General features: G+C 51.9%; 1 long non-coding RNA gene across 1 annotated transcript in view; it reads right to left on the bottom strand.

The window, feature by feature from the left end:
- Positions 1-6,398, bottom strand: part of LOC141408287 (uncharacterized) — a 34,420-nt gene extending 28,022 nt beyond the window's left edge. The window contains exon 1 of the long non-coding RNA XR_012421830.1: positions 6,155-6,398. This is a non-coding gene — a long non-coding RNA (uncharacterized lncRNA). The remainder of the gene's footprint in view (positions 1-6,154) is intronic.
- Between the last annotated feature and the right edge of the window lie 6,040 nt (positions 6,399-12,438).

Below are 12,438 nucleotides of genomic sequence, written 5' to 3'. Positions count from 1 at the left end.
GAACAGAGTTCATAACACGTGAATTTTTAAAATTCATATTTCTAATTTCATCCCATTAGAACTTTTGAACCTCCACCTCCCACCTAGAGAACGTCAGCTCAAGCCGATCACAGCGCAGTGCGATTTTCTATAAATAATGTGCACGCCTGCATCTGAGCTGAGATGTGAATGTCTGGAATGTGCCTGCCAGGCCCAGGAGGAACTGCAGCAAGTGTGGGGACACAAGCCGCTAAGGAATCTGATTTGGAGGGAACTGGAGGCAACTAAAACTAGGTCCACTGGTTTTTCTTGGTAAGGTTTGACCAGGCAAACTGTTATCACTGTTGCTAATTTATGGTAATTGGCATGGGGACTTAACAGTAAGTAATTAGAGCAATTACAGAATTTGCTACTCAATTACAATGGCACAGATTCCTGAGAATGGAAGAACTGTTGCCCAGGAATAGAGTTCAAGAGGTCCTCCCCATGCTCCGAGGAACATGGCATTTCCACGCACCCCTGCTTTGGTCCCTGGCCACCACCATCCTGATCTCGGCCATCTGATGGCATCAGTCCCCAAAGCTGGAAACACCTGACACCTCTTGTCACCCTCCCATCTGCCCTGCCTTCCTCCAGTCCGGGATATTCAGGGATGCCCACATACAGGACCAGGAAACCAGGGTTATCCCAAACCAGTGCCTGCATTCGAAGTCCTCCACGGCAGCACAATCACCAATGGCCAATACTCCCAGAACCTTCCACCTCAAAACGGGAGCACATCTGGATTCAAGCTGACAATGCTGCATTCTCTTTGCCATGTACACATGGAGGCATGTCAGGTTCCACCTAAAGGTATCAGGTTCCACGCTGCTCAGGAGCCCAAACCTAGTCACTCTGCATGATCTCAATTCACCATCCACAGAGAAGCCTGCAGTTTTCCTCTGGTGCACGGTGTGGATGGTGGATGGTGGATGCATTTCCCCTGAAGACTCGGAAACAGAAGCCTGGCCAAGGAGGCCAGTCACCCCAGCCCCTGCAAGGCCCGGACGTGACCCTCTGCTGTCTGCACACAGTACCCAAGTCTAGCAGTGCTGGCTCTGTGGTGGGATCCATCTGGGCCTGCAGAGGACCCGGGGCACAGGAACCGTGCAGCCTGGCTGCAGCCGGAGGCCTAAGGGATCCCCACGAGGCTCTCCAGCCTAGGTGCCCTCACCACAGGCAGAGCCATGCAAGAGAGTTGCCTGCTGAACTGGAAACGCCCCAATCTGCTCAGCCAACACAGAAAGACAACAGCCACCTACAGCTGCTGAGCCCCAAAACGTGGCCACTGGGCCTGAAGGGTTGAATCTGGAATTTAATCTGTGAAGTTCTTTTCAAATGTGTTTAGCTATGTAATCAAATCTTTATTCTAATTCAATTTAAAGGAGCCTCTGGCTATGAGCTCCCTTGTCGGGCTTCACAGCTCCAGGGAGTAAGAATGGGAGAGAGAGAGGCCCAGAGCCTCTCTGCATTCTCCACGTTAATTCAACAAGTCATCATAAGGAAAGGCACTCCAGCAGGAGAGGTGTACACGGGAAGAACTGGGTTGGCCCTGACAAGCATGACCCCCATGGCATCACAGCTGCCTCAGGCAACAGGCAAAAGACAATGATGCCCACCTGGACAGGCCACCGGATGTGATGATGCACCCCCAAGCCCTAGTCCCACAGTAGCCAGAGACCACCCGCTGCTCATCCCGGGTGAAACAGGCAGAGCTACCGGAGCCCTCAAAAGCAGGAAGAATTAAGGAAGCGATTCCCACGACACACGTGACACTCCTTGGAGACAGACACAGGCTTCGCTGTGAAAGTGCAGAGGACGGTGGAGTCCCTAGGCAGGCTGCTTCTTCCAACGATCAGGAAGAAACCAGATCCATTTCCTTGTAGGAGAATCATTTGTACCGTGATTAGACAGAAGACAGAAGGTGGCTGATGTTATCAAATCATCAAGCACCTCACGGCTGCTTCTCCAAGGAAGGCCTGGAAACTTGCAGCCACCCGCGTAGGGGCCGCAGTGTTTACAATGGAGATACGGGTGACCGAGGTCTGGCTTCCTCAGGGAAGCTACATTTGAACTTTCACCACTGAGGAATCGGTCATTTACAGTCACTCACCCTCAATGCAGAAGAGGGCTCAAGACACTGCACCAGACTTCAACACTCAGGGTTGGGGTTAGGGTCAGGGTCAAATTCACAAGTTTTACAAGATGTATTTCCTTGGGATGCCAGAAGAGATGCAGCTTCACACCCCTGACCTCCATGGTTTCCTTAGCCCCTTCACCAGTGGATCTCACCAACAGATGACACATCCACGCCTCATCCATGGCAGCACAGAAAACCACTTGGAAGACAGCCACTCCCACCAAGCTTCCTGACTTTGGTGTTTAAAATCTGCATCATTTAAAATCTGCATCTCATACGTGAGATTACACTCCTCCGAACAACGACATTGCCACTGTCATTTCACCCAAAAGGGCTTTAGGAAGTGACACGCGGTCCAGACGCCAGAGGTCGCCGGCCGCCTTACTCTAGCCTAATTCCTTTGTGCCTGTATGGAGGCTTCACAGATACAGCCCATTAATGACTGTATGAGAAGCTCAGGGCATAGACGAACTCAGTGCTGAATTTTTTCCATTTATCACCCTTTGTTTTGTCCAGAAGACAGCTGAGAAAGGCGGGGGCAGATCATCTCCTCGAGTGTAATGACTCTAGCCACTTCTCTTCACCCCAGGTCACCACTCAGTCAACACCCTTTTGAGAAACCAAAGCAATTCTGTTCCCTTCACTCCGAGTTCCAAGCACTAAATTCCTCCGTTTTATCAATTAGATTATCAAGCAGCCGTTTGTAATCTGGACTGCAATCTGATACGAAATTTAAAGCTAATTTAAGTTGCGGTAATAGCTCCTATTCACATTGTAGATAAGGCATGAAGGAAAACTTTAATCTGTTCATAGGACCAACTTTGTAAACAAACCAATTATTCAAGCAATGATTGTCTTCAGTTAGATGCAAATTACTTTGCTCATAAAAGATTTTCCAGTAGGAATTTTTAAATCCATGGTCTGTCTTTTCTGAGCCTGTCTCTGCACCTTCCCCTGAGTGCACAGCAGGACTTCTCAGGGCATCCCATCAGCAGACCCACTGAAGAGAATAAGCCCGCAGCCCCCAGCCCAGGAATCAAGTCCGAGCCCCAGCAGCCCCTCGTCCAGCCGGGGCTTCCTCACCAGCACAGCACCCAGAGGTCTTCCAGGTTTAATGCCACGTGTGCGTGGAAAGTAGAGTGCTGGAAGGAACACAATAGACATTCAACAATGCAAATTCCCCCCTGGAACAGCCCAGCAATCCTCTGTACCTTCCCCCAAAGTACCCATGCTAGGCAGGCGTAGAGTCCGATGGGGGTGCCTAGGAATCGGCATTTAACACTATTCTGATGAATAAAAGTTTGAGAGGTCGGTCAGCGAGAGGCTGTCGTGGCCTCCACTCATTTGCAGGCTCTGAAGAGACACAGATTCAGGTAACAGGCCAGACAGGACAGGACAAGGATGGGGAGGTGGAGGGCAAATTCCATGGACCACCATCCGCCCCGCCATCCCCACTGAGACTCCGTGATTTAAAGAGAGGCAAAGCCAGGGAGAAAAGATGCCCGCACCACACGAGCGACTGAGATTTCACCTAAAGCACGCAGCATGTGGCTGAGGGCCAAGGTTGGGCAAGCCAGGAGCACAGAACGGGGTTCACTGGCCCAGAGCTGTCTCCCACACCCACACCCCGTGCAGACCTCCCAAGCACTGCCTGTGTCTCCTGCCTGGTTTAGTTCCTCCCCGCCTTCTACTGTGTTGGTTTCTCAGCCGCCACCCACCACCACACAACCCTCTCTACAAGCTTGGTGGACTGAAAAGAGAGGGGGCGGGTAAGATCTGGGCTCTGGGGCCAACGTCCTGCCTGAGACATTAGTTCCAACCCACCTAGCTGTGATGTGAGCCCCCGAGATTTCTCAAATGTGAGATGGGAAGCTAACTGAACCCACTCACCAGGACGGCTGTGCAGACTGAGATTACATATAGCCACACCTCGGCATCCACCACACGTGGGACCCCAGTCGTGTTGCCCCTGATGGGAATCCCTCTATCTATGCCCCTTCTGCTACCAGAGCCAACTCCCAGCAGTAGCTGTGGAGGGTGCATCCTCTATTCCCACTCCACTCCCCTCCCATCGCTCCACGCCGTGACCTGCCACGCAGCGGCCACCAGCAAATCCGGCCCCACTGGATAACCGACCACCAGCCCCCCCTCACTTTGGGGCGTCTTCCACTTGCAGTTCCGAAGCAGGCCGAGAAACCGCCCTCAAGGGCAGTCACCTGTTCCTTAGTGCATGTAATGACCTGCCACGCAGGACCACCAGCAAACCCAGCTCCACCATCCAGGCCCCTGTGGATTAACCGAACCCCCACCCCCCACCTTGGAGCGTCTTCCACTTGCGGTTCTGAAGGGGGCCGAGAAACCGCTCTCAAGGGCACTCACCTGTTTCTTATTGCATGTAATGACCTGCCAAGCAGGGCCACCAGCAAACCCAGCTTCACCGTCCAGGTTCTGGTGGGTAACTGCCCCCGTCCCCCGCTTCCTCCTGGGGTGTCTGGGAGGCTCAGAAACTGCCCTCCACGGGCACTCACCTGTTCCTTATTGCACTAATACCTCATTTACAGAAATCCACTTTGACTTTCCAGCACTGCAGTTGTGACAATTTAGCAATCCTGCTTGCAAGCTACAAGAGCTTGAGGTCACGTCCACCTCACCAGTATCCCAGAGACCCAGCACTATCCCACTGTGTTTAAAATTCCAAAATACTCCTTCAAAATGCTACTGGCATTTGCTTTGCACATAAAATGCTAACAACCTTCAAGTGAAACAAATATCTTCAACAGTTTGGTACAACGACATGTGAGTTACACATCTGCCAAGTTGTAAAGCCTCATGCATTTATAACATTTTATGTACGGTCAAATGGTTCATTAATATAAATTATGAGAATCTCTAAGAAACAGGTTTTTTCTGGCATTAGATGACCAAAGGAAAACTGGGTTCTGGCTGGCTTGCGGGCCTGTAGAGACAGACATATCTGCTGACACAACCAAGGTCCTTCCCACTGATGTGGCCTCATCCCAGGCCCCTCACCCGGATGCCTGCAGACCCCTGGAGGAGCAAGCTGACCTGTCCACATTTCTCAAATGCACAGCTGTTGCTCACACTGCAGATAGAGTTCAAGGCACGAGCAGGCCACCACGCTAAAAATACCACGCAGCGTCCACGCCAGGTGACGGTGGTTTTCTCTCCTTCCCAAAGCCCCAGGTATGAGTTTACAGCCATGATTACCACATGGATTTTTGGACCCTCAAGACATACTTTGTTTCCTTTTATGCAACAAAGTTAAAAGACTATCACTCAGATATAGGCTCTGAAACTGTGGAATAATTATTTGGGAACAGAGCCTCTGCCAGATCAGGATTAGCACTTGGGAAAACACCCCGTGACCTCGGTCCAAACCCATCCAGACCAGAAGCCTCCCACACTGTAATTTCTGTGGATTTCTGTAAACGAGGTATTACTGCAATAAGGAATAGATGAGTGCCCTTGGAGGGCAGTTTCTGAGCCTCCCAACCACACGGCCACGTTCAGGCTGAAGCCGCACCACCTCCAGAAACACTGTCCCTCGCCGAGGTGTGCCTGGCTTCTCCCTTTTTCCAAAACTTAACAAAACCTGAAAAAGACAGGTCTGTGTAGAAAAACACAAACTACTTGCGATTCCTCTTCCCAGTTCAGGCTGTAGGAAGGTCGTCTCGGCCCTCACCGTGTTCTGACTGTGGCTTGGTTCCCATAAGAAATAAAGTCAGAATTCTAGTCCCTGTCTCCTGGGCAGTGCGGCAGGCATACATACCTTCAGTTATATGAGGAAAGGCGTGGCGAGCCCCCTTCCTTCAGTAAAACTGCACAGTTCCCAGAACCATGATGCCATCCCCCTCACACCACTGTGAACACCTGGACAGAGCACATTTCAATGCGTGCACATTTGTGGGCTAGTTTTCTATTTCTCCACTAAATCACCCCAAATTTAGCGCCCTAAACACTGACTTATTTTCTCACATTTCTGGAAGCTGGATTCCGAAACAGGTCCCACCAGCTAACGTCGAAGTGTCGGCAAGGCTGGCTCTGGGGAAGCGACCGTCTCCTTGCCTCCCGCAGCCTCTAGAGGCTTCCGCATCCCCTGGTCCATATGGCACCCACTGTCTTCAGGACCCACAGTGGCTCTGGCGGCCCCTCAACTGGAAGACGCAGAAATGTCAGGAGCCCGGGATCCAGTGCTAGGGCCAAGCCTCCCCACCCTCCCAGCTCCTCACACACTCCCGTGTGAGCTAATATAGATTCCACTTTAACTAGTGTCACCTGTGTAAGGGGTAAGTGCCCAGCTGTGAACTGCTTAACCTCGCCCACACAAACCCCGAGAATAAACTCACAGGCCATGGACCACTCCACAAGCAATAAGTGACCACGTGCTCAGGGACCTCCATGCCCCAGCAGAGCCCTCCAGTACCTCCTTGTGAGCTCAGAATGGCGGCAGGGGTCTGCAGCGCCACAGGGCCCTGGATAAAAAAGACAGCTCCCATGTCGGGAGGCACCGCCCGCGGTTGGGTTCCCAGTACTTTAATAGCCCAGGTGGACCAGCCGCGCCGCATGCAACCCCATCACCAGAATAACGGCTGCACGTGGCGAGTGCACAGGTGGCCACCACTCAGCCCAGCTGGCCGCGCTAAGCACATCACCACCGTGACGCCCAATCAGACTCAACTGCTGGAACAGTCCCGGCATCGGCCCCCAACAACATTCTGGATCACAATTCAGAGTAGTGATTGCGATCAGGGCCACACGTGGCTGAATGTTTTTACAGGAGGACGCCACAGCTGGACTGACGCCACAGCTGGATCTGGCTGGACTGAGAGCATTTCCCACTGGACATTCTTACAACACCATTTTATTTGCGCTTTATTAAACTTCTATGGCTTTTTTCTGCTTATCTACTTTATGGGAGTGTTTCTTGTTCTTATGACTGCGGTGATACTTAAAGCTACAACTATCAATGTGTAAATTAGTTTGGAAGTCGCCTTATCATTAAACATTTCACAAGCAAGCAGTCAGAGGCACCTAACCCGGAGGCCTCTTTTCTTCTCTGAGCCAAACCTACCTTGGACTCAAAGAAAACGGCACATGGAGAGGGGCTGGATCTCCAGCGCCCATTCCTAGGGAGCCTCCTGGGGAGCAGATATGGAGGGAGAAGCCCTGGGTTATGGCACTGTCGTACTAAAGAAAAGTCTATTTGGGTAATGTAAGCACCAGACTTAAGAGATTAAGCAAACCATGAAAAGAAACCACTAACCACAGCTTCTCCAAAACAGAACTAAACTCCCTTTAGTTTGAATTGGAAAAGCAGAAGTGATGATCAGGATATTAAAAAAAAAAAAAAAAAAATGACACAGTATCTGAACACAGGAGAATAATCAAGGGCCACTGTCTCTTCCTGTGTCAGTGGGAGCCTCTCATTTAAGCTGGATTTAGAAGGTTGCTACTTTGGACTGAAAGGTATCCCCAACTCTAGTTTGTAAGCAAGTGGAGCAGAATGCTTCAATTATTTCAAGGTTTAGCGGTAAAGCTCTGCAACTCTCACAACCATTTTAATTGGTGTGAATTTTAAAGTGACTCAATCTGTTGGCTGGAGTATCTAAAGGCTTAACCACCGGGTCACGTTGGAAAATTTTTCCAATTGCTTTTGTTTTTCCTACTGAAGATGCATTTGAACGTTCTTGTAGTTTGCAGTTGGCTGGTTCTGATGTTTGGTCCTGAGGAGGCCCAAGTATCCGTAGAGGAAGAATCTGAAACCTCAAGCCACTCGAGTGCTGTCTGGGCAGATGGAGACCCCAACCCGAGGGCCACTGACGGGCTCAGCATGGGCGTAGGGCCGCCCGACGCAACGGGCCACGTATTTGCCGGTTACAAAACAACATAAGCACACACCCCCACGTGTGCATACACGCTCTGAACACATCTGTCCTTGTCAACACCAGCACACACCCCCAGGTGTGCACACACGCTCTGTACACGCTCACGTCTGTCCATGCCAACAACAGCACACACCCCGAGGTGTGCACACACGCTCTGTACACATCTGTCCCTGCCAATGCCAGCACACATCCCCAAGGTGTGCACACACATTCCATACGCGCTCACATCTGTCCCTGCCAACGCCGGCATACACCGCCAAGGTGTGCACACACGCTCTGTACACACTCACATCCCTCCCTGCCAATATGAGCACACATTCCCGGGGTTCACACAGGCTCTGCACATACTCATGTCTGTCCCTGCAGCCTGAGTCAAACAGTCACAGAGAGGCAGAAGAGGAGGAAGAAGGATGCGATGGGCACTAAGGTCCTGGGCCGGTTCCCCTCCCGACCTCGGGAGAGACCCCTCATGTGATCCTGCCATCACTCACCCTTCCGCCTCCATCCTCCATCCTCCCACAGGGATCAGGAGGATGCCCACTGCACACAGCTGTGATGAGCATGAACAGAAGATGGCAGGAGCTCACGCCAAGGTGCTGAGCACTGGGCCTACGGAGTGCTTCTTTCTGCTGTGGCTGACATCATCAAACAAGAGACTGACACAGCTTCTGCAGAGAATGTCACTTGCTGAGAAACTGAAACGTGTGACCTAGGAGCCTGTGAAGGTCTAAGAACAAACCAACAAACCAAACGGTTTTGTTTGTTTTTCAAACACCATAGCCTGTTTTTTCTTTTTTTTCATGCTCTACCTTGGGTATCATTTAGTTTAATTTCAAAGTAAGACCAATAATTACACAAAGTCACAGGACTGAGCATGGAGCATTGTTTCACTTCATGTCCTCCAGCCTTTAGGACACATTAAGGAGAGACATGATTCCAGGATTCCCATTAGAAAGGCTGCCCTGAGACACCTGCTGGGGCAGCCAAATTGCAGCTGTTGATGCTGCCCCCAAGCAGCTTGGATGAAGCAGAAGATTCCGGAGGTCTCCTCTCTTCTGCCCCTTGTCCAGGAGAGAAGGTGGGGGGAGAAAAGTGAGAGAAGATAGGAAGAAGGAGGGGGGAAGGAGGGAGAGAGGAGGGGAGAGGGAGGGAGAGAGGAGGGGGGAGGGAAGGATAGGGGGAGGGAGGGAGGAGGGGCATGTTCCATCCACCAAGGCAGCTACACTGCAGAGAGAATGGAGGGTGTGTTGTCTCTCAGGACAGCAAGTTCAAGCTGTTTATAATTGTTAGCGTAAACAGTGACCAGCTGAGGACAGGGCTGTCATTGGAGTTGACGTTTTATTTTCATAGTTGATATTGGGGACCTGGACCTAAAGCATCGTGCCTTGCCCTTTTGCCAGATGGGCCTATGCTTCTCTATACCTGAGTCTATTTGACTAAATACCCGATATTGACTAGGAATTATGACGTGTAGGATACCCCTTACCACAGTAACGTCAAACTCATGTTCTAAATGCAATTTGTTCAGGGACTGGCTTCTAACTCTGGGTGGGAATGTTAAGCTCAGTCCAGTTCAATTCAGTAAGCATTTATCAAGAAACTCCTAGACCAAGAGCTCTGTTAGACACTGGGTATGGGGTGATGGGGATACGAAGATGTGGAATTAGAACTCGAGAATCTCAATTGCTTCCATTTAATTCCCTAATGCAATTACTGAGCTTCAACCTGATGGCTGTAATGTCTAAATTCACTTTTTCTTTATTTCAGTTCTACATAACAAAGCATAAATAATCACAGAGGAGTGATTCTGTGTTGGACTATTCAGTGGACAGAGAAGAGCATTCTGACCGGCGTGAGACACTGTTTCCGTTCCCAGGGAGCCCGTGAGGTGGCTGCACGGAGAACACGCGTGAAGATTCAGGAGCACGAGCATCAGGTGATGGGAGGGGCACGGAGGCAGCACCGGAAAGATGCCTGCCGAGGGGCCGCTGCAGCCAGGCTGGCCGGGAAGGTCACGGGAGTGGGCGCAGGCATCTCCCTCCAGCCGCACTTGGTTTTCATGAGGACGCGTGCAGGGAAGGGGATGACACCGAAATGCTGTGGCGCTGAGGGGAGGAGGGGAGGGACACAGGGCCGACGGCTGGCCCTCACCACTTCCGTCCATGCCCCTATGAACGCTGCCAAAATCAGCCCCAACGGGGAGAAATGAGTTGGCTGAAAGAGGTGGACAGACTTGGCTTCCATGGAATTCACAGATTCCAGTCATTAAAAATCCCTTCTGAGTTTTCATCTGGAAAACTTTGCAAATGTACTTAGGGACAAGAGGCAGAGGATGGGCTCAAACCGCAGCCCTTCTCCTTCTCTCTTCATCCACGACCCTCCCTGGGGCCCTGAGTGCAAGAACCCAGAGCTGCACAGCCCAAGGGCGCAGCCCCTGACCAGAGGAGGGAGCCGCACGGCAGGGCCTCCAGCACGCGGATGGCAGGATCTGTGCTATGTCAGTCCCAGGGCCCCAAGCAGAGAAGGCCTGGGGCTCCCAGCTGAAGTTTTGCTGTCTACTCTCTCACCAAAGTCGAGAAGGATTGAGTGGGACTACTAACGCCACACCTGGCGGCTCCTCGGTGGCTGCCGATGTGGTTCTCAGGCTGCGGGTGAGACCCTCTAGGGAAGCCAAGACAGTGGCGAGAATCACAGCCACGAGTGCTCCAGTTGCCCCCAAACTCAAGCATAGCCTGAGGAAGGCAGCGCCCGCTCAGATCCCCGTGCAGGCTTGTGTGGCACACTGGTGAGGCACACAGCACCAGAACATGGCACTTTAAGTGGCTTTGTGGGGTGTAGGAACACAAAGTGTGGTCTGGAGTGGCTCAGAAGTCACTCCCACCAGCCTGCGGGACCCGGATGGCCCTTTTGGACGTGGCTGTAGTCTCTCCAGGGCGGGCTCCAAAGTTCCAAGGATGAGGTGAGCATCGGTCTTGCTCTGAGGAAGGCCCCTGACAAGTATCCTGAACATGCAGGTACACAGCTGGCTGACTCATTGAAGGGACCTGCTGAGCTACGAGCCAGGGACGGCTAGAGAGAACTCAACTAACACACGAACCCTGCCCAGGCGCCCACCTGGGGCACCCACGAGAAAACTACGGAAGCTGTGAAGACGGAGGTGTGCACGGGGCTGGGAGAATCCTGGGAGGAGCCGCACTGGGGACCAGGAGGGACGGAGGGCTGGGCCCCACAAACAATCGAGAGAGGCGCTCGGTGCCCTGTAGACCCCTCTGCACCCACAGCTGCAGGCCTGGCTGGCAACACGACCTTGTCTGCAGGGGCCCAGGAGCACGTGTGTTTGGCAGGAGCTGCCCTCCTGGAGCCGCACTACGGGTACCGTCATTTTAGAGGCAGGTACCTGATATCAACGATGACAATCAACCATGCCAACCTGAATTACAGCCATGTCCTCAGCGGGTCACTCTTTATGCTGACAATCACAAAGAGCTTGAACTCGCTGTCCCAAGAGGCAACAAGCCCTTCATTATCACGGCAGCAAGCCTCTGTGCAGCCCTCCACCCACGCCGTTTCCTGTCGGGGCAACATGAAGTCCCATGACGGTGACTCAGAGCCAGCCCAGTAGTTTCAGTGCAGGAAAAATCACAAAAACTCAAACACATCCTAAACGTGGGCAGTTGGTAGGAGCCAATTCCTAAATTCAGCCTGTTCGGAGGCTTTCTGGGCTAGCACAGCTCTGATCACAGGCTTGAGCTTTCTGCTCCCAGTAAAGGGCGGCGAGGAAGCCAGGCTCTGCCATTCTGCAGGCTCCCCTACGTGGAGCCTGCCCTGTGGCCTCGGTGGCCTGTGCCAGACAGCTTGACCGTCACCCTCAGTGAACACTCGGCACAGCGCAGCAGGCTTGGGGAAGAACAGAAAGTGACCTCTAAGCCCGCAGAAGATGCTAAGCCACGCATGACCTCACGTGTACTGCGTGTCAATCGCCACCGAAGCAGGAACAAGCTCTTAATAGTTCCAGTAAATGCAAAGGCCGCCCTGGAAAACTGCGTGAACCTTTCTGACTACTCACAGGTAGGTAGCTACTGCCTGAGACACAAAGGTAAAGAATTAACCTGAAACTGCATATTATAAAACTTATTTTTAAATGATGGCGCTTAATTGAAAAGACTCCCAAAGAATACTGTATTAGAAAGTGACAGAGTGAAACCGTGAGGCTGACCACAGGAGTCCCTGGAAATTTCACCAAATGTTGTGTCAAAACTGGGAAACAGAAGAACTGCACCTAATGAAACATTCGATTAATCACTCGAGTCCTCCCCACATACGAAGCTATGTAAAAAGTGTTCCCAGAAGGTAAAGTGAGCAGGAGGGCTGTGA

The sequence above is a fragment of the Macaca fascicularis genome, chromosome 13 (genome assembly GCF_037993035.2).
Source record: "Macaca fascicularis isolate 582-1 chromosome 13, T2T-MFA8v1.1".
Taxonomy (NCBI): domain Eukaryota; kingdom Metazoa; phylum Chordata; class Mammalia; order Primates; family Cercopithecidae; genus Macaca; species Macaca fascicularis.
The sequence above is the reverse complement of the archived record's forward strand: the minus strand, read 5'-3'. Positions and strand labels throughout refer to the sequence as shown.